The following is a 4,940-nucleotide window of genomic DNA, read 5'->3' as shown; positions in this document are numbered from 1 at the left end:
CCTCTTTGCTAACCTCCTCGGCTGAGTCCTCTTCTGCTGTTGCGTCTTGCTCCACACCAACTGCACCCCCCCAGCTCCCCAGGGGCTATTCCACATGCCGGATACGACAGTGTCACGCTGTCTTGGGGTTGACTTGCCTGAAAGCAGAGAGTCACACCGGACCAGCACTACTGTCCGCCCTGAATGCACAGGTGGATCAGTGGCTGACCCCGCACCAACTGGAGATCGGCAAAGTGGTGTGTGACAACGGGAGCAATTTGTTGGCGGCATTGAATTTGGGCAAGTTGACACATGTGCCGTGCATGGCACATGTGTTGAATCTGATTGTGCAACGTTTTGTGCAGAAGTACCCAGGCTTACAGGACGTCCTCAAGCAGGCCAGGAAGGTGTGTGGCCATTTCAGGCGTTCCTACACGGCCATGGCGCACTTTGCAGATATTCAGCGGCGAAACAACATGCCAGTGAGGCGCTTGATTTGCAACAGCCCGACACGTTGGAATTCAACACTGCTAATGTTCGACCGCCTGCTCCAACAAGAAAAAGCGGTCAACGATTATTTGTATGACCGGGGTGCTAGGACAGCCTCTGCGGAGCTGGGTATTTTTTTGCCACGCTACTGGACGCTCATGCGCAATGCCTGTAGGCTCATGCGTCCTTTTGAGGAGGTGACAAACCTAGTGAGTCGCACTGAAGGCACCATCAGCGACATCATCCCATATGTTTTTTTCCTGGAGCGTGCCCTGCGAAGAGTGCTGGATCAGGCGGTAGATGAGCGTGAAGAGGAAGAGGAAGAGTTGTGGTCACCATCACCACCACCAGAAACAGCCTTACCATCGATTGCTGGACCTGCGGCAACACTGGAAGAGGAGTGTGAGGAAGAGGAGTCAGAGGAGGAATGTGGCTTTGAGGAGGAGGAACACCAACCACAGCAGGCATCCCAGGGTGCTCGTTGTCACCTATCTGGTACCCGTGGTGTTGTACGTGGCTGGGGGGGAAGAACACACCTTCAATGACATCAGTGAGGACGAGGAATTGGACATGAGTAGCTCGGCATCCAACCTTGTCCAAATGGGGTCTTTCATGCTGTCATGCCTGTTGAGAGACCCTCGTATAAAAAGGCTGAAGGAGAACGACCTGTACTGGGTGGCCACGCTACTAGACCCCCGGTATAAGCAGAAAGTCTGTGACATGTTACCCAATTACCGGCAGTCGCAAAGGATGCAGCAGCTACAAAATAAGTTAAAAACTATGCTCTACACAGCGTATAAGGGTGATGTCACAGCACAACGGGAATCCAACAGGGGAAGAGGTGAAAGTAATCCTCCTCCTACCACCACAACCACGCCGGCAAGGACAGGACGCTTTACAGACGTCTTGTTGATGGAGGACATGCGGAGCTTTTTTAGTCCTATGCATCGCCACAGCCCTTCGGGGTCCACCCTCAGAGAACGACTCGACCGACAGGTAGCAGACTACCTTGCCTTAACTGCAGATATCGACACTCTGAGGAGCGATGAACCCCTTGACTACTGGGTGTGCAGGCTTGACCTGTGGCCTGAGCTATCCCAGTTTGCCATTGAACTTCTGGCCTGCCCCGCTTCAAGTGTGCTGTCAGAAAGGACCTTCAGCGCAGCAGGAGGTATTGTCACTGAGAAGAGAAGTCGCCTAGGTCAAAAAAGTCTTGATTACCTCACGTTTATTAAGATGAATGAGGCATGGATCCCGAAGGGACTGACAGTGGGGGATGCATTTGACTAAAAAAGGCCTGGTGATGACTGAGATGCCTTGGCCTAAAAATGGTCCACACGCTGCTGTATATAATCATTCTCTGCATGCCGGATGACTTACGTGACGTCTCCGCCACCAACTACGGTTCAAGCAGCAATGTTTTAGTGCACTTTCTGCCTTAAAACCTCAATTTTTCAGGCCGCTGCTACAGCAGCGGCTGCAACAATACCTACTTTTTCATGCATGTGTACATGCCTAATTTTTCTGGCCTCTGGTGCTACACTGTGGCTGCAAAAAAACAAAAAACAAAAAAAAAGGCACATACATGTGTCAATTCCCCTTCGTGATCGTTACCTTGTCGTGGTGAAGGGGCTTGCGTATCACAATGAAGCGATCACCTCTAGGATTGTGTTGGCACACCCCAGATGATAAGGTCGTTGCTTCATTGTGTACAGACCAAAAGCGATCCGCAGGATAATTTTTCATAAAAAAAAACATTCATTTTCTTTCATTCTTTCTGCGGAGCTGGGTATTTTTTGGCCGCGTTACTGAATGCTCATGAACAATGGCTGTAGGCTCATGCGTCCTTTTGCGGAGATGACAACCCTGGTGGTCGGTCGAACCCAAGGCAACATCATCGACCTCATCCCATATGCGTTTTTTCTGGAGCGTGCCCTGCGAAGAGTACTGGATCAGGCTGTAGATGAGCATGAAGAGGAAGAGTTGTGGTCCTCATCACCACCAGAAGCAGCCTTGTCGTTGTCAATTGCTGGACCTGTGGCAACGCAGAGAGAGGAGTCTGAAGAAGAGAAGTCAGAGGAGGAAGGTGGCTTTGAGGAGGTGGAATACCAGCCACAGCAGGCGTCCCAGGGGGCTTGTTCTCACCTTTCGGGGACCCTTGGTGTTGTATGTGGCTGGGTGGAGGAAGAGACCTTCAATGATGTCAGTGAGGACAAGGAACGGGACATGGCTAGCTTGGTATCCAACCTTGTGCAAATTGGGAGTTTGCGGTTGTGCAAATGGACTGACTGACTGTTAAACGGGGAGTTTGGTCTGTCAGAGTTTGGTCTGTCACTGTGAAGCGGGCAACGGGCGTAACCCTTACACTACTTGACCGATAAAACATCATACCTGATCGTATTCACACACTGGATGTTTTAGTGCTGGTTTACACTGCCGCTACCACTAAAGTAGCGTCGCTTCCAGTGCGACTTTGGCGCGACTTAGCGCGACTTTGGCGCGACCTCATCGCGAGGTGACTTTTTATTTGGCCAATCACAATATCATGTTTTGTTACCGTCACCTAATTTCCTTTTCCTGTTTTTTGTTTTACATATTTCCCCATGTGTGCAGTGTTGTCTGTGTCATAGCTCAACTGATAGGCATGTTTGCCTTGGCATATCATATTTCAGCTTGCCAGAAAGAAAAAGACAGCTGGAAAGACACTGCATTAGTTTTCTACTAAAAATCATAAGAAAAATGCTGTTTTTTTTGGGTTGTGGACATACTACAGAGCTGAAACTTGACAGGTACACTTTTGTGACCCCCCAGACACTAAATACAAAAAATGACATGCCTGCCTAAAAAAATGCCCGATAAATGCCTGCAAGAGAAAAAGACAGCCGCAGAGAAGCCGTATTCCTGAAAATATAAGAAAAATGCTGTTTTTTAGGGGTTCTGGACATGCTACAGAGCTGAAACTTGACAGGTACACTTTTTAGACCCCCCAGACACTAAATACAAAAAATGACATGCCTGCCTAAAAAAATGCCCGATAAATGCCTGCAAGAGAAAAAGACAGCCGCAGAGAAGCCGTATTCCTGAAAATATAAGAAAAATGCTGTTTTTTAGGGGTTCTGGACATGCTACAGAGCTGAAACTTGACAGGTACACTTTTTAGACCCCCCAGACACTAAATACAAAAAATGACATGCCTGCCTAAAAAAATGCCCGATAAATGCCTGCAAGAGAAAAAGACAGCCGCAGAGAAGCCGTATTCCTGAAAATATAAGAAAAATGCTGTTTTTTAGGGGTTCTGGACATGCTACAGAGCTGAAACTTGACAGGTACACTTTTTAGACCCCCCAGACACTAAATACAAAAAATGACATGCCTGCCTAAAAAAATGCCCGATAAATGCCTGCAAGAGAAAAAGCCAGCCGCAGAGAAGCCGTATTCCTGAAAATATAAGAAAAATGCTGTTTTTTAGGGGTTCTGGACATGCTACAGAGCTGAAACTTGACAGGTACACTTTTGTGACCCCCCAGACACTAAATACAAAAAATGACATGCCTGCCTAAAAAAATGCCCGATAAATGCCTGCAAGAGAAAAAGCCAGCCGCAGAGAAGCCGTATTCCTGAAAATATAAGAAAAATGCTGTTTTTTTAGGGGTTCTGGACATGCTACAGAGCTGAAACTTGACAGGTACACTTTTTAGACCCCCCAGACACTAAATACAAAAAATGACATGCCTGCCTAAAAAAATGCCCGATAAATGCCTGCAAGAGAAAAAGCCAGCCGCAGAGAAGCCGTATTCCTGAAAATATAAGAAAAATGCTGTTTTTTTAGGGGTTCTGGACATGCTACAGAGCTGAAACTTGACAGGTACACTTTTTAGACCCCCCAGACACTAAATACAAAAAATGACATGCCTGCCTAAAAAAATGCCCGATAAATGCCTGCAAGAGAAAAAGCCAGCCGCAGAGAAGCCGTATTCCTGAAAATATAAGAAAAATGCTGTTTTTTAGGGGTTCTGGACATGCTACAGAGCTGAAACTTGACAGGTACACTTTTGTGACCCCCCAGACACTAAATACAAAAAATGACATGCCTGCCTAAAAAAATGCCCGATAAATGCCTGCAAGAGAAAAAGCCAGCCGCAGAGAAGCCATATTCCTGAAAATATAAGAAAAATGCTGTTTTTTTAGGGGTTCTGGACATGCTACAGAGCTGAAACTTCACAGGTACACTTTTTAGACCCCCCAGATGCTAAATCCAAAGAAATTTTTTATTTTTATTTTTTTTTAATTTTTCCAATAATTGGCTCTCTATCAAAAAATTATAATTTTTAAGAACTTTTTTTGCGTGATCCCTCTCCGGCATGCCACAGTCCAGGTGTTAGTCCCCTTGAAACAACTTTTCCATCACTATTGTGGCCAGAAAGAGTCCCTGTGTGTTTTAAAATTCGCCTGCCTATTGAAGTCTATGGCGG

Source organism: Pelophylax lessonae (assembly GCF_965119305.1).
Source record: "Pelophylax lessonae genome assembly, chromosome: 4".
Lineage (NCBI taxonomy): Eukaryota > Metazoa > Chordata > Amphibia > Anura > Ranidae > Pelophylax > Pelophylax lessonae.
The sequence above is the reverse complement of the archived record's forward strand: the minus strand, read 5'-3'. Positions refer to the sequence as shown.